The sequence below is a fragment of the Oncorhynchus mykiss genome, chromosome 21 (assembly GCF_057628025.1).
Source record: "Oncorhynchus mykiss isolate SJ-2025 chromosome 21, ASM5762802v1, whole genome shotgun sequence".
In the NCBI taxonomy this organism is placed as follows: Eukaryota; Metazoa; Chordata; class Actinopteri; order Salmoniformes; family Salmonidae; genus Oncorhynchus; species Oncorhynchus mykiss.
The window spans coordinates 4,606,361-4,633,863 of NC_143042.1; positions in this window are offsets into that span (position 1 = coordinate 4,606,361).

Genomic DNA, 27,503 nt, shown 5'->3' on the forward strand with positions numbered 1-27,503 from the left:
CATTTAAACACCAACAGTATGCATGTAAACACCAACTGTATGCATTTAAACACCAACTGTATGCATTTAAACACAAACAGTATGCATTTAAACACCAACAGTATGCATTTAAACACCAACTGTATGCATTTAAACACCAACTGTATGCATTTAAACACCAACTGTATGCATTTAAACACCAACAGTATGCATTTAAACACCAACTGTATGCATTTAAACACCAACAGTATGCATTTAAACACCAACTGTATGCATTTAAACACCAACAGTATGCATTTAAACACCAACTGTATGCATTTAAACACCAACTGTATGCATTTAAACACCAACAGTATGCATTTAAACACCAACTGTATGCATTTAAACACCAACTGTATGCATTTAAACACCAACTGTATGCATTTAAACACCAACTGTATGCATTTAAACACCAACAGTATGCATTTAAACACCAACTGTATGCATTTAAACACCAACTGTATGCATTTAAACACAAACAGTATGCATTTAAACACCAACTGTATGCATTTAAACACCAACTGTATGCATTTAAACACCAACAGTATGCATTTAAACACCAACAGTATGCATTTAAACACCAACTGTATGCATTTAAACACCAACTGTATGCATTTAAACACCAACTGTATGCATTTAAACACAAACAGTATGCATTTAAACACCAACAGTATGCATTTAAACACCAACTGTATGCATTTAAACACCAACTGTATGCATTTAAACACCAACTGTATGCATTTAAACACCAACAGTATGCATTTAAACACCAACTGTATGCATTTAAACACCAACTGTATGCATTTAAACACAAACAGTATGCATACATCGTTGTGATTAATTATTTTCCTAAATGATCTACAGTTCGATTTTGAGGGAAAAAAGGTGACAAAATAATCAATCGACTGCACTGACATGTCGCTTAAATCAAAAGAATCAATCAACTTAATCAATCAACTTCAACAAGTCGCTAACATGTGAACCAACCAGAGAGGAGAAGAAGGACTCCAGGATATATCACTTACCTCAGATCCTCACCTAAAGCCAGTCTATAGCGTATCCCCTTCACTAAAAGCAGCCATCCCAGACCAGAAGAGTCTAATCTCCCAACACCAGCCCAAACAGCAGCAGTGCCTACAGCAGGTATCCACAAACAGCGAGCCTGAAGCGAAGAAGGTTAGTCCGGAAAATTCTAATTGCACCTTGCTAACCCATCATTCTTTCCTCCCGATGCCCCGAGGACAGATTCTCCTGGTGCGAAGGTGGATGGGGGAAGAGGATGGAGGGATGTGCGGAGGGGGGAGCAACTTACATCACAGGAGACGAGCCCCTCAATGTCTGCATCCTTGTGCACTAAACCAGAGATGAGCCAGGGAGAGGAGAGGCAGGCAGTGGAGAATGAGAGACAATCCCTCCCCCCGCTGCACACACACCCCGCCCTGGAACAGAGATTGCATTGCACTGATGAAATTTTAATGGTTCTTTCAGGAAGAATAATGAACAGGCGGGGAAGGGGGGAGAGAGAGGGGGTGTATGTATGTCTGTGCAAGTGTTTGTGTGTGTGGACATCGCTGGACACTACTGTACACCCCCCCCCCCCCCCCCCCCCCCCACACACACACACCCTCTCTCTTCACACACACACACACACACGTGGGCTTACACTCCACAACATCAAACACTCAGACTGACAGCTCCTCCTCTAGACTAGTCAGTAGCACTGGGAGGGGACAGCAGACAGGGATTCTACACATCCTCAAAAGCTCTCTTGGTGCACACACACACACACACACACGTTGGTACCCTTACATGCACACATAAACTACTTTGTACACATCCAAACACACACATGCACGCGCACACACACCAACGGTGTGGAACAAAGAGCGGAAACAGCAGGCAGGCAGCTTGTGGAGGCACCAGTAGTACCATGATGGGGTGGAGTACGCCATAAAAGGGGTCCTGCCTCTCAGCTATGCACCCTCTGCTTCTGGAGTGGAAAGAACTAAAGAGATGACGAGCGGTAAGAGGGGGACGACCGCCAGGAACCTCGTCAACCATCTGCAGGCACAGTTGCTCGCAGCAACATGGCTCATGAATCTAAATAAATCTGGGATGGTAATTTACTATGTACATACAGACAGGATTCCTCTGGATTAGGAGCAAATAGGCTGGAATCCTGTTAGTCGCTGAATGTGGCTTACCGTTCATTATGGCTGACAGCGTTGCAAAAGGGGTCCTGAAAAGAGACAGTCAAATTCTATACGCTCTGCATCACTATGGGACCAGAGGCGGGTGGGTTTGCTCTCAACACTAAAGGCTTATGCTGGGGGAAGGAAAGGGCCTCTACTGAACAAAATAATACAGTGGCAAGAAACAGTATGTGAACCCTTTGGAATTACTGGGATTTCTGCATAAATTGGTCATAAAATTTGATCTGAAACTTTCACAGTATAGGTTGGAAAAAGTATATGAACCCCTAGGCTAATGACTTCTCCAAAAGCTAATTGGAGTCAGGAGTCAGCTAACCTGGAGTCAGGAGTCAGCTAACCTGGAGTCAGGAGTTAGCTAACCTGGAGTCAGGAGTTAGCTAACCTGGAGTCCAATCAATGAGACGAGAGTGGAGATGTTGGTTAAAGATGCCCTGTCCTATAAAAAAAATGGTTTGCTATTCACAAGAAGCATTGTGCCTGATGTGAACCATGCCTTGAACAAAAGAGATCACAGAAGACCTAAGATTAAGAATTGTTGAGTTGCATAAAACTGAAAATGGTTACATAAGTATCTCTAGAAGCTTTGATGTTCCATTCTATAAATGGAGAAAGTTCAGCATTGTTGCTACTCTCCCTAGGAGTGGCCGTCCCACAAAGACGACTGCAAGAGCACAGTGCAGAATGTGTGTCAGCTAAAGCCTTACAGAAATCTCTGGATCGTGCGAACATCTCTGTTGACAAGTCTACGATACATAAGAAAATGAAACAAGAATGGTGTTCATGGGAGGACATCACAGAAGAAGCCACTGCTGTCCAAAGAAACATTATTGCATGTCCGAGGTTCGCAAAAGAGCACCTGGATGTTCCACAGCGCTACTGGCTAAAGAGCACCTGGATGTTCCACAGCGCTACTGGCAAAATATTCTGGGAACAGATTAAACTAAAGTTGAGTTGTTTGGAAGGAACACACAACATTATGTGTGGAGAAAAAAAGGCACAGCACACCAACATGAAAACCTCATCCAAACTGTAAAGTATGGTGGAGGGAGCATCATGGTTTGGAGCTGCTTTACTGCCTCAGGGCCTGGACAGGAGAATGTAAGGCTATCTATCTGCCAATTGAAGCTCAACAGAAGTTGGGTGATGCAACAGGACAATGACAAAAAACACAGAAGTAAATCAACAACAGAATGGCTTCAACAGACGAAAATACGCCTCCCGGAGTGGCCCAGTCAGAGTCCTGACCTCAACCCGATTGAGATGCTGTGGCATGAGCTCAAGAGAGCGGTTCACACCAGACATTCCAATACTATTGCTGAACTGATATAGTTTTGTGTAGAGGAATGGTCCAAAAATTCCTCCTGACCGTTGTAGAGGTCTGATCCGCAACTTCAGAAAATGTTTGGTTGAGGTTATTGCTGCAAAAAGAAGGGTCAACCAGTTATTAAATCCAAGGGTTCACATACTTTTCCCACCCTGCACTGAGAATGTTTACACGGTGTGTTCAGTAAAGACATGAAAACATAATTGTTTGTGTGTTATTAGTTTAACCAGACTCTTTGTCTATTGTTGTGGCTTTGATGAAGATCAGATCAAATTTGATGAAAAATGTATGCAGAAATCAAGGTAATTCCAAAGGGTTCACATATTTTTCTTGCCACTGTAAATGCAACATGTAAAGTATTGGTCCCATGTTTCATGAGTTGAAATAAAAGATCCCAGAAATGTTCATACGGACAATTTTGTGCACAAATTTGTTTATATCCCTGTTAGTCAGCATTTCTCCTTTGCCAAGAAAATCCATCTGTCTGACAGGTGTGGCATATCAGAAGGCAGAGTGCAATTGGCATCCTACCTTCCGGAATGCCCACCAGAGCTGTTGCCAGAATTTAATGTTAATTTCTTTACCATAAGCAGCCTCTAACGTTGGTTTAGAGAATTTGCCAGTAGTTCCAACCGGCCTCACAACCGCAGACCACGTGTAACCACGCCATGCCCTCCACATCTGGCTTCTTCACCTGCGGGATCGTTTGAGACCAGCCACCCGGACAGCTGATGAAACTGTGGGTTTCCACAACTGAAAAATGTCTGAACCAACTGTCAGAATCCATCTCAGGGAAGCTCATTTACGTGCTTATCGTCCTCACCAGGGTCTTGACCTGAGTAGTTTGACGTCATAACAGACTTCAGTGTGCTGGAGAAGTGTGCTCTTCACAGATGGATCCCGGTTTCAACTGTACCGGGCAGACTGCGTCGTGTGGGCGAGCGGTTTTCTGATGTAATGTTGTGAACAGAGTGCCCCATGGTGGCAGTGGGGTAATGGTATGGGCAGGCATAAGTTATGGATAAAGAACACAATTGTATTTTTAAAATGGCAATTTGAATGCACAGCGATACTGTGACGAAATCCTGAGGCCCATTGTTGTGCCATTTATCCGTCGACATAACCTCATGTTTTATTATGATAATGCAGGGCCCCATGTCACAAAGATCTGTACGCAATTCCTGGAAGCTGAAAATGTCCCAGTTTTTCCATGGCCTGCATACTCACCAGACATGTCACCCATTGAGCTTCTTTGGGATGCTCTGGATCCATGTATACTACAGCGTGTTCCAGTTCACGCCTGTATCCAGCAACTTCACACAGCCATTGAAGAGGAGTGGGACAACATTCCACAGGCCACAATCAACATCCTGATCCACTCTATGCAAAGGAGATGTGCATGAGGCAAATGGTGATCACACCAGATACTGACAGGTTTTCTGATCCTGATCCCTAGCTTTTTTTAAGGTATCTGTGACCAACAGATGCATATCTGTATTCCCAGTCATGTGAAATCCACAGATTAGGGCCCAATTCATTTATTTTAATTGACGGATTTCCTTATATGAACTGTAACTCATGAACTGGAACTCATAAACTGGAACTCATAAACTGGAACTCATAAACTGGAACTCATAAACTGTAACTCATAAACTGGAACTCATGAACTGGAACTCATGAACTGGAACTCATGAACTGGAACTCATGAACTGGAACTCATGAACTGGAACTCATGAACTGGAACTCATGAACTGGAACTCATAAACTGTAACTCATGAACTGTAACTCATGAACTGTAACTCATGAACTGTAACTCATGAACTGTAACTCATGAACTGTAACTCATGAACTGGAACTCATGAACTGGAACTCATGAACTGGAACTCATGAACTGGAACTCATGAACTGGAACTCATGAACTGGAACTCATGAACTGGAACTCATGAACTGGAACTCATGAACTGGAACTCATGAACTGGAACTCATGAACTGGAACTCATGAACTGTAACTCATGAACTGTAACTCATGAACTGTAACTCATGAACTGTAACTCATGAACTGTAACTCATGAACTGTAACTCATGAACTGTAACTCATGAACTGTAACTCATGAACTGTAACTCATGAACTGTAACTCATGAACTGTAACTCATGAACTGTAACTCATGAACTGTAACTCATGAACTGTAACTCATGAACTGTAACTCATGAACTGTAACTCATCAGTAAAATCTTTGAAATTGTTGCATGTTGCATTTCTATTTGGTTCAGTGTACTTGCTGCAACAAGTCTTGGTGCTGCAGAATACCTGGTGGAAGAAAGTAGCTCAGGCAGAAAGCAAATAGTTCTGGGTGGTAGAGGATAAGAGGTTGGGCCAGTAACCGAAAGGTTGCAGGTTTGAATCCCCGAGCTGACTAGGTGAAATATGTTGACGTGCCCTTGAGCAAGGCACTTAACTCTAATTGGTCTTGTAAATTGCTCTGGATAAGAGCGTCTGCTAAATGAATAAATCATAGACAAGAATGTAAATGCATGACACAAAGCAAAATATCCAAATTGCAAATGCTGAAACCAATTGGTCAGGCCACCTCTCTTCAATCCTGCATTTACCTCTGTGGTCCTCCCAGTCATAACTTACCACGATTCAATGGGTTTGTTGAACCAACAGAGACTGCATTGAATTTGTTTCGGAGTGCAAAAAAATGGTTCCTTGAAAAGTAGACTCCTAAAGTCAACTTTGTTTGGGAGGAAATTGCTCTCATCCTTCAAACACGCCCCACCAAAGCGCTGCACGATATACAATCCCCCTCCATGAATCAATAACCTGAGAGACTATGAGCTCCTACCTCTCGGCTAATGGAAAAGGAGCATCTTAAATTAAATCTTAGGCAAACAACCCCTCTGTTTCTGCCCCCCCCCCCCAACCCCTAATATTCCTCTCACTGAATGGACTGGATCGGTCTGCAAAAGTTGCACTTTCTGTTCTCGTTAAAATTTGCTGAGGCATTTGAACATTTCCTCCGAGGTTTTGGAGACAACAACAAAACACTTGAGATGTGCTATGAAATGATGACAAAACAGTGGAGGGATTTTACAAGGCTGTTTGAGGTCAGTCAATTATGTTAGAGGGAGAGAAGCTTGAAAATCACTTGAGAAAGCAAAGTGTCTGATTGGAACATTTATGACGTGCAACACACAGCTCCAGAACAGTGAGGGTGGAAGGCCTGATCAAGGGCCGCTTTCCTGGACACAAATTAAGACCCAATCCTGGACTAAAAAGCATGCTTCATGGAGAATCTCCATTCAATGTAGGGGTGTCACGATATTAGTATCGCAATACCACAATACTAATTTACCCCCCCCCCCCCCCCCCCCCAAAAAAAAAAAATAGTCTGGGTCCAGGAAAACCAGCCATAAACCAACTAAGTGAGGAGACAAAATAAGTCACACTTGGATAATGGGCGTCACTGAGGTCCCCCCCATAACAGGTCTCCTCATAGTACATCTTTGACAGACAGGGGCTCTCAACTCTTTGATTGGCAGGGAGGGGTAAAGATCCAATTAGCAGGTGACACCGATGGCGACCTTTCCCTTTATCGCTATTGGTGCTCTCCCTCCGTCCTGGTTTACCTCTCATCGACTGTGGCCGCTGGTAGTGACAAAGGCTAATTGAATCGGTCGGAAGACGCCGGTGTTCATTGAAAGATAAGGGACGTCAGTAAGCAGGGGAAATGTGGGAGCCAGTAATGCCATGAATACCTTTCTGTGGGGTTATTAACGGCATTAGCAGCAGTCTATCTGTGAGTCCAGGTGCGGAGGGGTTTATATGACCGCAGTTATGAGCGATCACATGGCTGGGTGCAGCTCCCAAAAAATGTGAACCAAATCTATATGGGTAGAGCCTCCAGATGTCCAGGCTCCAGCTGGCTTTATACAGCCCCCATTTTGACAGGCACACTGGGCTAAAAATGGACCAGCCCATCTGGCATTTCTCCAAACTGCCCAATGGCCAGTTCACTCCTGAAGAGGTGGACGATACAGTTGCAGAAAGGAGGGGAATTGTGATGGCCATGCATCCATCCCTTTGCACGGGAATCGCACGAAGAGGGAATCTAGGCAATATAGTGCACCATCCTAGATAAACAGAATATACTGCCTGGAAAACGTATTTTGGCATGTCTTCAATGCTCTCCATTAGAACTCATCTGGTTGGAAAAACTGCTGGGGGATAGATTTCACCACCTCCTACTACCTGGTTAATATTGATATCAAATTACACAGATTAAATCGGGACACCATTGCTTGGGGGGAAGTGGGGTATTGGAGTGTGTGTGTGTATATATATATATATATATATATATATATATATATATATATATATATATATATATACACACAGACACACACACACACACACACACTTAGCAGGCACATGTTGAAAGCTCACAGGTCTGTCAGGTCTATGTGGAGCACAGGCCTTCTAAGTGAGTGATTGAACTGATGCCAAAAAAAGATGGGTTCCCTGAAATCTGTCCATCATATTTTAACTCTGCCTTTTGTTGTTTATACAGGCACCTTACTGACAGAAAGCAGCATTCATGGAGCACACCGTACATCTGCTACAGGGGTAGCCATTCAAATAAACACACAATAACTTCTATTTAAACATTTTAATGGTAGGTAAGAGGTCATTGCCACAGACAGCAATCCCCTCATTCATTTTGTGCATTGGAGATCCAAAACGAGACCCAATCGGATTTCGACATGGTGCTGTTTCACTGCAACCAATCCACGGTGTAAATGAATGGATGGGAAGGCAGCCTGTAACCTCCAATTGGCCTTAATTAACCATTATGAGAAGGCTACCCCAGGTCCCAAGCTGCTGTCCTCATTCATGCCTGAACCTCCAGTGGCTTTGGGGAGCCGGTGGAGACGACTGACAGATCCTCTGAAAAGGACTCCTGGAAGTCTTCCCCATTGGGTTTGTTCAGAGTGAACTAATGAAATAAGTCTGACTTTAACACAGTCTTAGTATGATACAGAGACACGTTCCATTAGCCATGACATGGGATGAGACTATCGAGTGGTGAGCCCCCTGTATGAAGAAACACATATTAATCTTTGTAATGGGAAGACTGGATGAAATGGAGCAGAGTAGAGGGGGAGAGAGGGTGGATTCACAATTGAGGTCAATTAACCCAGCCCCTATTGCATTGTAACGTCTCATTTTTTATAGATCTGTCATTGTGACAACCCCGCTGACATTGCTTTACATACACTCTGTCCCAGGTCAGGGCCAATGAGATTGAATTAGCGTCACAGGCAGGATGGATTACAGCGGCTTCGTCGATGGAGTGGGCAGCGAGAGCACTAGGGGTTAGCGTTTACAACCGCATGCAGAGGCTAAGTGAATATTCCCAGGCAGGCCAAGGGAGTTTCCTTGTAGAGAGGAAGGTGAGCCGGGGCCGTGAGACGCGCTGGGGAGTTAAACACCCCTATACGGACGGCGTTACGATAGAGGGGTGGTAATTACCTCAGTAATGTTACACAGAGGATAACAGATGCATGAGGGAGAATCTAAACGCTTGCTGGGTTGGTCCAACAGCATTGCTTTGAACCTGTGTCCAAACCCCCCCCATCCGTCTTTTATAGCATCACAATACAGTTAGTGAACACCACAAATTTCAGCACGAGCAACTGCATATCCTGAGGTAAATTGCTTTGCTCCATGAGCAATTGTTCAATGGGATGCGATGGTTGAGACGGACTGTTGCTGAGGGAACATGGGCGCCGAGTGCTTTGGGTTTTTTTCATCGCGGGCGTGTTCAACATTAGCAAAAGGCAAAATTATGACCAGATTATGTGGTCCCTTTAGTTAATGGAGGGGAAAATAGAAAAGTGCCTGTGCCATAAAGAGAACGCTTTTACGGTCATCTGGTAATGAAGGCTGGGCGACTTAATTGCACGTGCACGTTTTAGCTGAGCGCGTGAGTGTGTCACGGCGCCACGTAGAAAACAGATCAATTTATGTATGCTCAAACGAGGCGGTGCCTATGAAAAACCTAAAGATCCTGGTAACTGAGGGGAGGAATGGAATAGCTTGCTTAATTAGCCTCTTATTGAAACATGGAGGGTTTTTCACAGTAACAAACATGTTAACAAAATAATTACCACAACCCGCCATGACACAAGAAAACCTCTGTCTTATTCCAACGCTCTCCCCTCGAGTCAGAGACAAAACCACAATAAATAAAACGACATGAAAAGGATTAGCTCGTTATGAATCATTAAATACTGTACCTTCCGGACAAAAAGTGCTATATTGCGTCCTCTCCGAGCAAATCAGAGCTTATTTGGCTGTTCTGTTGAACAAACAGCATTAGATGTTTTGATGTTAACTGCAATTAGTGAGTCACAGCAGACTAAGAGCTATAATTTCAATGAAGGCCCTCTCCACCTTCAATCTCATCAGGCTATGTGATACAACATCCACACATCTATTAGGATTTCCCTGCAAAGTGTAAAATAAGGACAACAAGAGAGAAGAGGGGACAGAGGACCAGAACGCTGAAGAATCCAATTTACTCTGCAAAATAAAAAATACTAATAAATGTCTCCAAAACCCTTAGCCACAGGATATCAACCAATATGAAGAGCTGAGGGGACCGTACAGCTAACACACCTTGGCAAATACAAGCCACACACCCAGCCAGTCAATTATGACTTTCAACTTACACACAACCACACTCCGATCCAATTCAATTCAATTCAACGTCTGAGTGGGCCTCTCAAGACCTCATCCAGGAGATGTTGCTGCATTTAACCTCATCTGCAGCTGTCACTCACAAAACACCACCAATCAATAATGAATTGGCCAGACTTATGGAAGTTGCTCAACAGTCTTCCCACCTGACGGGAGTGAGGTTTGACTGGAGGAATGGGAGGGAAGTCCCTTAGTACAATCTTAGGGGAGCAGAGGGACCCTGGTTGGGGGGAAGGGAGGGAAGTCCTCTAGGGCAATCTTAGGGGGCAGAGAGGCCCTGGTTGGGGGGGAAGGGAGGGTAGTCCTCTAGGGCAATCTTAGGGGGCAGAGAGGCCCTGGTTGGGGGGGAAGGGAGGGTAGTCCTCTAGGGCAATCTTAGGGGGCAGAATGGCCCTGGTTGGGGGGAAGGGAGGGTAGTCCTCTAGGGCCCTGGTTGGGGGGGAAGGGAGGGAAGTCCCCTATGGCAATCTTAGGGGACAGAGTGGCCCTGGTTGGGGGGGAAGGGAGGAGTAAATAAGTAGTGAGTGAGATTGTGAGATGGCTCTGCTGCAACCCAAATGGCACCCTATTCCCTATAGGGCTCCATAGGGCTGTCAAAAGTAGTGCAATAAATAGGGAATAGGGTGCCATTTGGGACGCACACTCGGTTTGGATGTCATAAGGGATGACATATTTGGATGTTTTCCACAGCCGCCCCCTCCCCCCACAGTAAGGCAGTACAGGAGACGCCCCCTCCCTCCATAGCAAGGCAGTACAGGAGATGCCCCCTCCCTCCATAGCAAGGCAGTACAGGAGACGGCCCCTCCCTCCATAGCAAGGCAGTACAGGAGACAGCCCCTCCCCCATAGCAAGGCAGTACAGGAGACGCTTTGTGTTGGAAATGGAACAACATAGTGACTTAGCTCAACGTCTTAGTCTACATACAAAATAATAATAATACAAATGATTCAAAGACTCCAGTCACCCAAGTCATAGACTGTTTTCTCTGCTACCGCACGGCCAGCGGTACCGGAGCACCAAGTCATAGACTGTTTTCTCTGCTACCGCACGGCCAGCGGTACCGGAGCACCAAGTCATAGACTGTTTTCTCTGCTACCGCAGGGCCAGCGGTACCGGAGCACCAAGTCATAGACTGTTTTCTCTGCTACCGCAGGGCCAGCGGTACCGGAGCACCAAGTCATAGACTGTTTTCTCTGCTACCGCACGGCCAGCGGTACCGGAGCACCAAGTCATAGACTGTTTTCTCTGCTACCGCACGGCCAGCGGTACCGGAGCACCAAGTCATAGACTGTTTTCTCTGCTACCGCACGGCCAGCGGTACCGGAGCACCAAGTCATAGACTGTTTTCTCTGCTACCGCGCGGCCAGCGGTACCGGAGCACCAAGTCATAGACTGTTTTCTCTGCTACCGCACGGCAAGCGGTACCGGAGCACCAAGTCTAGGTCCAAGAGCCTCTTTAACAGCTTCTATCACCAAGTCATAGACTGTTTTCTCTGCTACCGCACGGACAGCGGTACCGGAGCACCAAGTCTAGGTCCAAGAGCCTCTTTAACAGCTTCTACCACCATGACATGGGACTGCTGAACAACTAATCAAATGGCCACCAGATTATTTACATTGACACCCCTCCCCATTTGTTTTGTACACTGCTGCTGCTCGCTGTTTATCATCTATGCATAGTCACTTCACCCCTACCTACATGTACAAATGACCACGACTACCCTGTACCCCCGGACATTGAATCGGTACAGGTACCCCCTGTATATAGCCTCATTATTGTTATATTGTGTTACTGTGAATATTTTTGACTTTAGTTTATTTGGTAAATATTTTCTTAACTCTTTATTGAACGGCACTGTTGGTTAAGGGCTTGTAAGTAAGCATTTCACGGTAAAGTCTACACGTTGTATTCAGAGCATCTGACAAATAACGGTTGATTTGATCATTCATTTTAGGGTACTGAGGGCTCAGCTTACTGATAATACAAATGAAGTAGTGATAAGCGATGCCAGTGAATGAGATATGGCTCTCCTGGAGGGTGGCGCTGGGATAAGCGGAGCGAGGCGTGATATCGAGGCGTGATATCGATATCTCGATATCACACAGAGCCATGCTTAATATATGTCTGTCTGCCAGCAACGCAAATTAGCAGCCCTGGGCAGTTTTGGTGCAAATTAAATTCCAATGAGGGGTGAATTCACTTAAAAAAGCAAGCTAATTAAATTGTCATGCATGGTCACATATCTTAAATTACATGCCAGGACCATGGAAATACTAAAATCAACACTACTGGTATGTAGCTAGCAGGGCATTTCAGAAAGAGGTGAACAGATGAATGAGCTGTCTATGAATATTTATGAAATATGGACACAAACAAATCCACATTTCCCATTTAAATTTCCACCGCTGTGCTTTTTTGCCTATGAATTATATTTTGGTTTCTGTTTTCTGCGGTGTGCGTTGACCTCTAGTTTACCTTGCCAATGATTTGGTGACCTAAATGTAATGCTTTGGCAATTTTCACATCCGACAAGCTGTTTCCCTTCAACACAAAGCACAAGATCAAATTCACCTTAACACCGAAGGGAAAAAAAGAAGAAAGTTAAAGAAATGTTTGAAGATGTGAACCTACGGCATTCAAAGGTGGTTCACTTGTCGGCTGCGCAGGATAAGGCTGAAATTGAATTATGGTGAACAAGGCCATACTGGAGCGTACAGCAGCTCTGATGGGGGGAGCCATTATCTGCAGGTCTGGGGAGGACAGTCTATACACACACAGAGGACCTGCTGACCCTTTTAAATCTGACTCACACACGAGATGGAGAGAAGGCACACATCAAGGCCTCTGAACAAGGCTAGAAACTCAGAGGAAACAGAGATTCAGAAAGGGAAGGAGATAAAGAAAAGAGGGATGAGAGAAAAGAGGGATGAGAGAAAAGAGGGATGAGAGAGAGAGACAATAAAGAGAGTAGTGCCAGGTCTTCATGCTCCGAGGCTTCCTATTCAACATCTTCTCCAGCAGATAAGGCAGAAAGAAGAAGAAGAGTTGAACATGTATTCCAATAGGACTGATGAATGTATAAGCCATTGTCCTTTAGTAGCCCTGACCTGATGCTGAATTACCATTTATGTCATAGATACTGACAGGAGTTCAGTGTCCTTGACAACAGAATAAGGTGTCAGGCAAGAAAAAGTATGTGAACCCTTTGGAAATACCTGGATTTCTGCATAAATTGGTCATCAAATTTCATCTGATCTTCATCTAGGTCACAACAATAGACAAACAGTCTGCTTAAACTATGTTGTATGTTTTCCTGTCTTTATTGAACACATCGTGTAAACATTCACAGTGCAGGGTGGGAAAAGTATGTGAACCCTTGGATTTAATAACTGGTTGACCCTCCTTTGGCAGCAGTAACTTCAACCAAATGTTTTCTGTAGTTGCGGACAACGGTCAGGGGGAAATTGGGACCATTCCTCTTTACAAAACTGTTTCAGTTCAGCAATATTCTTGGGATGTCTTGTGTGAACTGCTCTCGAGGTCATGCCACAGCATCTCAATCGGGTTGAGGTCAGGACTCTGACTGGGCCACTCCAGAAGGCATATTTTCTGCTGTTAAAGCCATTCTGTTGTTGATTTACCTCTGTGTTTTGGTTCGTTGTCCTGTTGCATCACCCAACTTATGTTGAGCTTCAATTGGCGGACAGATAGCCTTACATTCTCCTGCAAAATGTCTTGATAAACATTTTAATACATTTTTCCGTAGATGATAGCAAGCTGTCCAGGCCCTGAGACAGCAAAGCAGCTCCAAACCATGATGCTCCCGCCACAATAGTTTACAATAGTTTGAAGAAGTCATTAGCATCGGGCTTCACATAGGTTTTCCAACCTACACTGTGAAAGTTTAAATGATGTATTTAATATAGAAAATAAAAATACAATGATTTGTGTTATTAGTTTAAGCACACTATGTTTGTCTATTGTTGTGACTTCGATGAAGATCAGATGAAATTTGATGACCAATTGATGCAGAAATCCAGGTCATTCCAAATGGTTTCCATTCTTCTTCTTGCCACTGTAGGTTTGCTGTTGAAATACACGCTACAGGGACACGTTCAGCAGGACGCAACGTTTTGGAACGTTCCCGATAGAAGTAAGCTAAGTAGAACAAACATGCCTCTCTGACATGTTGAATAATGAATCACCTCCACTATTTTCATGGTATTTCTATCTGCAACATTCAAGAACGTTTGGCAACTGAACATGGCCCAGGTGTTCACAATCCCCTCAGTTCAAACTGTCACCCAATCAGGGAACTTAGCATACATCACATGCCTTAGACAGAAGCTTTGGCTTATAGCTTTACAGGCAAACACCTACAGTAGGTCCACAAAGAAACCAGCAGCTCTAATGACATTTTCTTTGGAGGGAAGACAAATACAACAGATTGATTTATCTGGCGCGAGACGCACTTCCTTGGACAACAGTGATGACTGAGTGGACTATTCTGGCTAAATTATGATAAATTGAATTGACGTTCACCATGCACAATCTAATTTGACTCTGTTTGGGGCCACAATTCCTTTTTTCTGAGTCCGCCTCACTTCACATGTGGTGTGTATGGGACCGATGCAACAACCCCTGACTGCATTCAGCTGGACACAACCTTGTTTAGATATAAATATAGTACGCAGAATGAACATGCCTCTATAATGTGTAGTAAAATTATATTTATTATGAATAGATCTTTATTATTAACAATTCCACAACATTTTCCAGGGTTCGTATTGACTAGGAACCAACCAGAAGCAAAAAGGCCGGGACTACCAGAACTTGTCCAATAAGAAACACTTGTTTTCGTTGCTAAATGTTTTCCGTTGCTACACACCCCTGGTCTCATGGCGGACTGGGGGAAAGGTACGCAGGTGTCGATAGGTGTGAGTTAATGAGCCCCAGCCGAGGTTGGAGGTGTGAGGTCTGCCACAGTGAGAGCAGACTGCCAGGACACCTTCTCTCACATGGCCAGCCAGCCAGCCAGCCAGCCAGCCAGCCAGAGCATAATTACTGGACTGACTCACTAACTACTCAGAGACATGGAGAAACTCCACTGAACAAGATGTGTGGGTCAGGGCTCAGAGGAGTGGGGGTAGAGGAGATGTTTGTGAGTCTATTATCTTCCTCAGATCAGTCTTAAAAGCATGACGTAAACCAGTTAGTACCCTGAAGTATCCAGACAAAATCAATCAATTGTGAGCATACAACTCTACTGGTTTTGACCAATAACTCACCACCAATAACTCAGTGACGGTTTAAGAAAAGATACGGTCTTAGCCACACACCTCGTCAAATCCCTGTCACCAAGACAAAAAGGCACCAACAACTCTCTACTCCAAAGGGGGACGGGGGGGGGGACACATTGAGAGAGGAGAGCCTTTAAACTCTAGGTGACAGCATCGGAGGCGAGCTGTTCTATAATATTTCTGTGACGTTTGGTCAAGTCTAGGAGTAGGGTGAAGTTACCCCTACTTACCCTGCACACACAAACTATATCACTCATATTAAGAGTCTCTCTCTTTCACACAGGAGTCAGAACTGTTCAAGCTCGTGTTTAAAAAGCATGGAGAGAGAGTCAAAATAACACTGCCTCATGTCCCTTCACGTGACACAATTTAACACCATCTACATCCCTGTCTGTAGAGTGGACTAGATCCTCCAAACCCACACATTATGGGTCTGTCTCAAATGGAACCCTATTCCCTTTAAAGTGTACTCTGGTCCAAAGTAGTGCTCTATATAGGGAATATGGTAGGGTACACTATGGGAAGAACCCCACATCTCCCTGCCAGATGCACAATATCCCATAATGCATAGTACCATTAGAATGGCTGTAATTTCTCACACTGCACTCTGAAACCTTTCAAATACTAAATAAAGAACACAGGCAACACAGGCCTGGCTAACACCCTCTGAATATTGATGCAGTACCGACTAGTATTTATGCAGTACAGATGATGTTTTGAGGGAGTGGGAGGGGGTACGCAGGCATGATGACATCATGGTTAAAAATAGTTGTGTGCCGTCATGCCCTGGAAGTCTCGTGAGGTACGGCAGAGTGCTCTCTCCTGACCTGGATAAAGGCTCCTGTCTGCCAGTCACCAGAGATCCATCTCTCCTGACCTGGATAAAGGCTCCTGTCTGCCAGTCACCGGAGATCCATCTCTCCTGACCTGGATAAAGGCTCCTGTCTGCCAGTCACCAGAGATCCATCTCTCCTGACCTGGATAAAGGCTCCTGTCTGCCAGTCACCAGAGATCCATCTCTCCTGACCTGGATAAAGGCTCCTGTCTGCCAGTCACCAGAGATCCATCTCTCCTGACCTGGATAAAGGCTCCTGTCTGCCAGTCACCAGAGATCCATCTCTCCTGACCTGGATAAAGGCTCCTGTCTGCCAGTCACCAGAGATCCATCTCTCCTGACCTGGATAAAGGCTCCTGTCTGCCAGTCACCAGAGATCCATCTCTCCTGACCTGGATAAAGGCTCCTGTCTGCCAGTCACCAGAGATCCATCTCTCCTGACCTGGATAAAGGCTCCTGTCTGCCAGTCACCAGAGATCCATCTCTCCTGACCTGGATAAAGGCTCCTGTCTGCCAGTCACCAGAGATCCATCTCTCCTGACCTGGATAAAGGCTCCACTGACTAGCATTGTCATGCCCTCTAGTCAGGTAACATACTGATCTGGGACCAGGCTAAGTTGTGTGGAAATAGGCTTGTGTGACCAGAGGACTGTCCAATCAAACTCTGAGTGGTGACGTGACAACAGTTACCCCCGTGGCGATGACTGAAAACTTGGGGCTGCTGGATTTCGGGGGCAGAGTTATGAGTTGGTTGACTGCATAATGTTAACCGTAATTATTTTTCTCTAAATCGTATGATAATGATATGGTTGAGGTTAACTCTGCATGTAGTAATTGTCTTGCTTTCCTGCGCCTGTTTTGATTAAGTTAGCAGATTTTGACAGCGGTACGCCGGCATCAATGTGCGGTGGGGCCCACAGTGGCAGAGGGGTTACGTCGTATCATTATCTTCCCCACTAATGTTCCAATTAAATCTCCCTGCTCTTAATAACAGGAGCAACATGATGGCATTGACCTTTGTTTCAGGAATTAAACTCTGCCATTAAGATCTTGCTCTATAATTCAAAACCACAGCACTGAACCCCTTCACCCTCGTCTTCACCCTCTTCTCCCTCTCTCTCTCCCTCTTCTCCTCCTTCTCTCTCTCCTCCCTCTCTCTCTTCTCCTCCTCTCTCTTCCTCTCTCTCTTCTCCTCCCTCTCTCTCTTCTCCTCCCTCTCACCTCTCTCTCCTCCCCCTCTTTCTCTCCTCCCCCGCTCTCTCTCCTCTCCCCGCTCTCTCTCTCCTCTCCCCGCTCTCTCTCCTCTCCCCGCTCTCGCTCTCTCCTCGCTCTCGCTCTCTCTCTCCTCTCTCGCTCTCCTCTCTCGCTCGCTCTCCTCTCTCGCTCTCTCCCTCTCCTCTCTCTCCCTCTCCTCTCTCTCCCTCTCCTCTCTCTCTCCTCCCCTCTCTCTCTCCTCCCTCTCTCTCCCTCCTCTCCCTCTCTCTCTCTCTCCTCCCTCCCTCTCTCTCTCTCTCCTCCCTCTCTCTCTCTCTCTCTCCTCCCTCTCTCTCCCCTCCCTCTCTCTCCCCTCCCTCTCCCTCTCTCCTCCCTCTCTCTCTCTCTCTCTCTCTCTTCCCTCTTGCTCGCTCCCTCCCTCCCTCTCGCTCGCTCCCTCCCTCGCTTTCCTCCCTCTCTCTCTCCTCCCTCTCTCCTCCCTCTCCCCTCCCTCTCTCCTCCCTCGCTCTCCTCCCTCTCTCGCTCGCTCTCCTCCCTCTCTCGCTCGCTCTCCTCCCTCTCTCTCTCTCTCTCGCTCTCCTCCCTCTCTCTCCTCCCTCTCTCCTCCCTCTCTCTCTCTCTCTCTCTCTCTCTCTCTCTCTCTCCTCCCTCTCTCTCTCTCTCTCTCTCCTCCCTCTCTCTCTCTCTCTCTCTCCTCCCTCTCTCTCTCTCTCTCCTCCCTCTCTCTCTCTCTCTCCTCCCTCTCTCTCTCTCTCGCTCTCCTCTCTCTCTCTCTCTCGCTCTCCTCCCTCTCTCTCTCTCCTCCCTCTCTCGCTCTCCTCCCTCTCTCGCTCTCCTCCCTCTCTCGCTCTCCTCCCTCTCTCTCGCTCGCTCTCCTCCCTCTCTCTCTCTCCCTCGCTCGCTCTCCTCCCTCTCTCGCTCGCTCTCCTCCCTCCCTTGCTCGCTCTCCTCCCTCCCTCGCTTGCTCTCCTCCCTCTCTCGCTCGCTCTCCTCCCTCTCTCGCTCGCTCTCCTCCCTCGCTCTCCTCCCTCTCTCTCTCTCGCTCGCTCTCCTCCCTCTCTCTCTCTCGCTCGCTCTCCTCCCTCTCTCTCGCTCGCTCTCCTCCCTCTCTCTCTCTCGCTCGCTCTCCTCCCTCTCTCTCTCTCCTCCCTCTCTCTCGCTCGCTCTCCTCCCTCTCTCTCTCTCGCTCGCTCTCCTCCCTCTCTCTCTCGCTCGCTCTCCTCCCTCTCTCTCTCTCTCGCTCGCTCTCCTCCCTCTCTCTCTCGCTCGCTCTCCTCCCTCTCTCTCTCGCTCGCTCTCCTCCTTCGCTCTCCTCCCTCTCTCTCGTTCGCTCTCCTCCCTCTCTCTCGTTCGCTCTCCTCCCTCTCCTCCCTCTCTCGCTCTCCTCCCTCTCTTTCAAATGTATGAGCCCCTTCTCCCTCCTCGCTCTCTTTCTTCCATCTCTTCCCCTTCTCTACCCTCTCCCATATGTAGAAGGTACACACCCTCATGCTGTGATGAAAGAGGGAGAAATGTAGCCTACCGGAACGTGAGCTTTAGACATTACCTACAACTGTATCATCACACATTTGAAGTCCTTTACTGCACTTGACAAGCCGGCGTGAGAAACGTAATGCGGCCACAATGTGAAGCGATGGTTTATTTCACATGCCATTTCCTTCGGGTGTGGTAATGAGAAACAACATTAACATTCTGCTGACACGTGTTTCCTCCCTTCGCTCTCTTGCTGCGCTGGGGAGGGTGGGCATGAGGGGGGGATACCAGCACAGAACCAAGGTACTGTGCCCTTAGTAAACCATTATCCACACAATGACCCCTGACAGCGTAATGGCCAGAGATTATCAGCCGGTACCAGGCGGATCCGTAATGGCCATCCATTAAGGGTGGTGGCAGCTCTGTGACACTAGGCAGGAGCTGCATCTAGAATGGACCCTTTGAAGGAGGGGGGATCCCGCCCATTCTGCACCCCCTATAAAAAATGTATGAAACTAGCAGATCTATGAAATGCTAATTGGATCCCTTGTGATTGCTTTGGAAATTTCACCATGCAGCTTCTTCACACGATTCCACCAAAATGCAGCGTGGGTAATATCAATCAAGCTACCCCGGCTCTTGGAAAACAGGTGAAGATGCTTGGATGTGAAGGAGAATAATGACGAGAGGCACTGTGTCTCCTGTGTGGAAGAGACACCCTAAAGGGGAGAACGGAACGGCCAGCACCATTGAAAGGGATGCAGCCGGGCGGCAATAATGGCCGCCGCTGCTGCAACAGAATGTGAATTGGGAAAGGTCTGAGAGAGGGCCGCACTAGAATGGTACACACAGATAGTATTGACGTCACTCTGTATTCCATTTCAATTGTTTTCCACACAAAAGAGGAGAAAAATCAATTACCTCCTCCAGCTCACTGTTTGGTTTAATTACCAGGACAGACAGGGGCGTAAATCAGCGAGGCGCTCCAAGAGCCCCCAACGCTGGCTTTCTGACAAACCGTGTGGACGTTAATTGGCTCCAAATGAACTAATAAATGGAGTGAAAAATGTATCAAAGGCTGGGCGGTTCGTAGAAGAGAAAGAGATGAGAGGGAAGTCGAGCTCCTGAGACCTTCATCGGTCTCTCTATGTGATCTGTGGAAGTAGAGAGCAGAATGTGAGCAACAGAGGTTCCCCGATAAGACCATATTTGTCATGGCAACAAAACAACTATCCATTAATGCATTCATCGAGCCATTAGGAGGAGCACCAGTGCTGGCCCCTTGCCAAACAACTTTCAAGTCAAAATACAATAATGTTTCATTAGATGGTGATCATGTATTGAAAATCTGTCCTTGAAGAAACAAATGAACATTTGTCATTTTAACCACCTCTCTAGGCAGTCCACAGTATGTTTCATATGCTTCATCTCTCATTTAATGCCAGGTTTTCCGGCATTTGCACATTTCCAGTCCCACTCTCTCATGTCTCCTCACTGGGCACAGGTGCTTGGGGGGAGTGAGGCTTTTGAACAGGAACAGCAAAGTAGGGTAAATCCGCTTCGCATGCAGATTGAATCCCAATGGGTACCCTTTAACCATCTAGTCCCAAGGTTAGGGCTCAGGAGCTGTGAAACAAAGGACCTCCCCACTCCGAATTGACACCCCCAGCCCCTTGGATTACTGTTGATGGAGCAAACATTAGTCCAGGGAATGATGGCTGTAGTTTGACAACCATTGATCTTCGACGACACACTGCACTGAGGAGCTAAAATGGGTGGTGTTGGTGGTGGGCAGATCGTTAACGCAAACGTTCAGTTCAGTCGTCCTTGAGCAGATAGCCAGAGACAATGGGGTGGGGGGTGGTCGGCATCGCAGAGTGTCGCCTTCTAAACCACTGTGTAATGATCCTGTCCGTTCTCATCTAGCCTCCACTCGACTGAGCCACACAACCGCTCCACTACAGACACTCGCTCTCCCCCTCCCTCCACCCGACCTCCTCTCCTCGTTCACCTCAGATGCCACTCCACTGAGCTGGGGATACGACCAGAGTCGGCTTGGTGCCTCCTGCCTATAGACACTCCCCCTCCCTCCACCCGACCTCCTCTCCTCGTTCACCTCAGATGCCACTCCACTGAGCAGGGGATACGACCAGAGTCGGCTTGGTGCCTCCTGCCTACAGACACTCCCCCTCCCTCCACCCGACCTCCTCTCCTCGTTCACCTCAGATGCCACTCCACTGAGCAGGGGATACGACCAGAGTCGGCTTGGTGCCTCCTGCCTACAGACACTCCCCCTCCCTCCACCCGACCTCCTCTCCTCGTTCACCTCAGATGCCACTCCACTGAGCAGGGGATACGACCAGAGTCGGCTTGGTGCCTCCTGCCTACAGACACTCCCCCTCCCTCCACCCGACCTCCTCTCCTCGTTCACCTCAGATGCCACTCCACTGAGCTGGGGGTACGACCAGAGTCGGCTTGGTGCCTCCTACCTACAGACACTCCTCCTCCCTCCACCCGACCTCCTCTCCTCCGATGCCACTCCACTGAGCTGGGGGTACGACCAGAGTCGGCTTGGTGCCTCCTGCCTACAGACGTAGTGTTGGACTGATCCGTTTCCAGTTTAATGTGCAGACATGCTGATGGACTATGAAACGTACGTCTGCCTGGCAGGGGCCGAGTATTGGCAGGGGCCGAGTATTGGCAGGGGCCGAGTATTGACAGGGGCCGAGTATTGGCAGGGGCCGAGTATTGGCAGGGCCGGGTATTGGCAGGGCCGGGTATTGGCAGGGGCCGAGTATTGACAGGGGCAGAGTATTGACAGGGGCCGAGTATTGGCAGGGGCCGAGTATTGGCAGGGGCCGAGTATTGACAGGGGCCGAGTATTGACAGGGGCCGAGTATTGGCAGGGGCCGAGTATTGGCAGGGGCCTAGTATTGACAGGGGCCGAGTATTGACAGGGGCCGAGTATTGGCAGGGGCCGAGTATTGACAGGGGCCGAGTATTGACAGGGGCCGAGTATTGACATGGACGTTGAAGTCGTCGGTATTAAAGGTGTGCTTATTAACAATCAATTATTCACATTACTTTACTTTAATAAAATATTTGATGACTTTATTAGATCATTCCAAGTCATCATCTCATCTCTACAGAGCTGCTGCCTTTGTTGTCTGACAAAACCACTATTTTGTAGTTCTTCATAAATAAGGCTGACTTTTATGACTGCCGAATACCAACTATCAATCACATAGATCCTGTATTTTCAGATAGAGACACCTCACGAAGCAACAGCTGCTCACGATCGCACACTCAGATCGGAAGAGTAGATGAGCAATGGATAATGGTCATTGTAGTTAATTACCACGTTTTAATGCGCTAAACTATGTTGAATATTGGCCTGTTGGAAACTACAAGTCCCTACTACATCACACAGTTCTGTCTGGATCTGATTTATCTCTAGAGAAACTGAGATATGCACATTGAGCGCACAGAAGAAAAGCAGAGGAAATGGAATTAGAAAATGTGAACTAACATTGATCAATTCGTTGTGTAGCCCTTTCCTGCAGTCACATGACCTACTGGCCTCATGGGCGGAATGTTATATTTTTCATAATTTCAGAATGAATAAACATTTCAAAAACCCGCTGAAAATCTTGTGTTTCTATGTCAAGCAGTTTTGTTATATTTCAGTCTCCGGTGATGTATATAAAGTGTAAAATTGGGATGAAAACTCAAAATTGATTTAGCCTACTGCAGTAAAAGGTTCAACTATTGAATCACACCCTATAAAGTGCAGACAGTCCCCCAGGATGTCTCTATTGAGTCACACCCTATAAAGTGCAGACAGTCCCCCAGGATGTCTCTATTGAGTCACACCCTATACATCCTGGTCTATACGGCTTCCAGCTGTCTGACCCTGGATACTATCACCTGCAGGTACACCATACAGTACGGTTCATTATTATAGTCTGGTAGGGATTCTGTAACCCTGGTTACTATAACCTGCAGGTACAATAACCTGCAGGTACACCATACAGTACTGTTCATTATTATCATCTGGTAGGGATGCTGTAACCCTGGTTACTATAATCTGCAGGTACACCATACAGTACTGTTCATTATTATCATCTGGTAGGGATGCTGTAACCCTGGTTACTATAACCTGCAGGTACAATAACCTGCAGGTACGCCATACAGTACTGTTCATTATTATCATCTGGTAGCGATGCTGTATCCCTGGATACTATAACCTGCAGGTACACCATACAGTACTGTTCATTATTATCATCTGGTAGGGATGCTGTAACCCTGGTTACTATAATCTGCAGGTACACCATACAGTACGGTTCATTATTATCATCTGGTAGCGATGCTGTATCCCTGGTGACTATAACCTGCAGGTACACCATACAGTACTGTTCATTATTATAGTCTGGTAGGGATGCTGTAACCCTGGTGACTATAACCTGCAGGTACAATAACCTGCAGGTACACCATACAGTACTGTTCATTATTATCATCTGGTAGGGATGCTGTAACCCTGGTTACTATAATCTGCAGGTACACCATACAGTACTGTTCATTATTATCATCTGGTAGGGATGCTGTAACCCTGGTTACTATAACCTGCAGGTACAATAACCTGCAGGTACGCCATACAGTACTGTTCATTATTATCATCTGGTAGCGATGCTGTATCCCTGGATACTATAACCTGCAGGTACACCATACAGTACTGTTCATTATTATCATCTGGTAGGGATATTGTAACCCTGGTTACTATAATCTGCAGGTACACCATACAGTACGGTTCATTATTATCATCTGGTAGCGATGCTGTATCCCTGGTGACTATAACCTGCAGGTACACCATACAGTACTGTTCATTATTATAGTCTGGTAGGGATGCTGTAACCCTGGTGACTATAACCTGCAGGTACAATAACCTGCAGGTACACCATACAGTACTGTTCATTATTATCATCTGGTAGCGATGCTGTATCCCTGGTTACAATAACCTGCAGGTACACCATACAGTACGGTTCATTATTATAGTCTGGTAGGGATGCTGTAACCCTGGTTACTATAACCTGCAGGTACAATAACCTGCAGGTACACCATACAGTACTGTTCATTATTATCATCTGGTAGGGATGCTGTAACCCTGGATACTATAACCTGCAGGTACAATAACCTGCAGGTACACCATACAGTATTGTTCATTATTATCATCTGGTAGGGATGCTGTAACCCTGGTTACTATAACCTGCAGGTACACCATACAGTATTGTTCATTATTATCATCTGGTAGGGATGCTGTAACCCTGGTTACTATAACCTGCAGGTACAATAACCTGCAGGTACACCATACAGTACTGTTCATTATTATCATCTGGTAGGGATGCTGTAACCCTGGATACTATAACCTGCAGGTACACCATACAGTACTGTTCATTATTATCATCTGGTAGGGATGCTGTAACCCTGGTTACTATAACCTGCAGGTACACCATACAGTACTGTTCATTATTATCATCTGGTAGGGATGCTGTATCCCTGGATACTATAACCTGCAGGTACACCATACAGTACTGTTCATTATTATCATCTGGTAGGGATGCTGTAACCCTGGTTACTATAACCTGCAGGTACAATAACCTGCAGGTACACCATACAGTACTGTTCATTATTATCATCTGGTAGGGATGCTGTAACCCTGGTTACAATAACCTGCAGGTACACCATACAGTACTGTTCATTATTATAGTCTGGTAGGGATGCTGTAACCCTGGTTACAATAACCTGCAGGTACACCATACAGTACTGTTCATTATTATAGTCTGGTAGGGATGCTGTAACCCTGGTTACTATAACCTACAGGTACACCATACAGTACTGTTCATTATTATAGTCTGGTAGGGATGCTGTAACCCTGGTTACTATAACCTGCAGGTACAATAACCTGCAGGTACACCATACAGTACTGTTCATTATTATCATCTGGTAGCGATGCTGTATCCCTGGATACTATAACCTGCAGGTACACCATACAGTACTGTTCATTATTATCATCTGGTAGCGATGCTGTATCCCTGGATACTATAACCTGCAGGTACACCATACAGTACTGTTCATTATTATCATCTGGTAGGGATGCTGTAACCCTGGTTACTATAATCTGCAGGTACACCATACAGTACTGTTCATTATTATCATCTGGTAGGGATGCTGTAACCCTGGTTACTATAACCTGCAGGTACAATAACCTGCAGGTACGCCATACAGTACTGTTCATTATTATCATCTGGTAGGGATGCTGTAACCCTGGTTACTATAACCTGCAGGTACACCATACAGTACTGTTCATTATTATCATCTGGTAGGGATGCTGTATCCCTGGATACTATAACCTGCAGGTACACCATACAGTACTGTTCAGTATTATAGTCTGGTAGGGATGCTGTAACCCTGGTTACTATAACCTGCAGGTACAATAACCTGCAGGTACACCATACAGTACTGTTCATTATTATCATCTGGTAGCGATGCTGTATCCCTGGATACTATAACCTGCAGGTACACCATACAGTACTGTTCATTATTATCATCTGGTAGCGATGCTGTATCCCTGGATACTATAACCTGCAGGTACACCATACAGTACTGTTCATTATTATCATCTGGTAGGGATGCTGTAACCCTGGTTACTATAATCTGCAGGTACACCATACAGTACTGTTCATTATTATCATCTGGTAGGGATGCTGTAACCCTGGTTACTATAACCTGCAGGTACAATAACCTGCAGGTACGCCATACAGTACTGTTCATTATTATCATCTGGTAGCGATGCTGTATCCCTGGATACTATAACCTGCAGGTACACCATACAGTACTGTTCATTATTATCATCTGGTAGGGATGCTGTAACCCTGGTTACTATAATCTGCAGGTACACCATACAGTACGGTTCATTATTATCATCTGGTAGCGATGCTGTATCCCTGGTGACTATAACCTGCAGGTACACCATACAGTACTGTTCATTATTATAGTCTGGTAGGGATGCTGTAACCCTGGTGACTATAACCTGCAGGTACAATAACCTGCAGGTACACCATACAGTACTGTTCATTATTATCATCTGGTAGGGATGCTGTAACCCTGGTTACTATAATCTGCAGGTACACCATACAGTACTGTTCATTATTATCATCTGGTAGGGATGCTGTAACCCTGGTTACTATAACCTGCAGGTACAATAACCTGCAGGTACGCCATACAGTACTGTTCATTATTATCATCTGGTAGCGATGCTGTATCCCTGGATACTATAACCTGCAGGTACACCATACAGTACTGTTCATTATTATCATCTGGTAGGGATATTGTAACCCTGGTTACTATAATCTGCAGGTACACCATACAGTACGGTTCATTATTATCATCTGGTAGCGATGCTGTATCCCTGGTGACTATAACCTGCAGGTACACCATACAGTACTGTTCATTATTATAGTCTGGTAGGGATGCTGTAACCCTGGTGACTATAACCTGCAGGTACAATAACCTGCAGGTACACCATACAGTACTGTTCATTATTATCATCTGGTAGCGATGCTGTATCCCTGGTTACAATAACCTGCAGGTACACCATACAGTACGGTTCATTATTATAGTCTGGTAGGGATGCTGTAACCCTGGTTACTATAACCTGCAGGTACAATAACCTGCAGGTACACCATACAGTACTGTTCATTATTATCATCTGGTAGGGATGCTGTAACCCTGGATACTATAACCTGCAGGTACAATAACCTGCAGGTACACCATACAGTATTGTTCATAATTATCATCTGGTAGGGATGCTGTAACCCTGGTTACTATAACCTGCAGGTACACCATACAGTATTGTTCATTATTATCATCTGGTAGGGATGCTGTAACCCTGGTTACTATAACCTGCAGGTACAATAACCTGCAGGTACACCATACAGTACTGTTCATTATTATCATCTGGTAGGGATGCTGTAACCCTGGATACTATAACCTGCAGGTACACCATACAGTACTGTTCATTATTATCATCTGGTAGGGATGCTGTAACCCTGGTTACTATAACCTGCAGGTACACCATACAGTACTGTTCATTATTATCATCTGGTAGGGATGCTGTATCCCTGGATACTATAACCTGCAGGTACACCATACAGTACTGTTCATTATTATCATCTGGTAGGGATGCTGTAACCCTGGTTACTATAACCTGCAGGTACAATAACCTGCAGGTACACCATACAGTACTGTTCATTATTATCATCTGGTAGGGATGCTGTAACCCTGGTTACAATAACCTGCAGGTA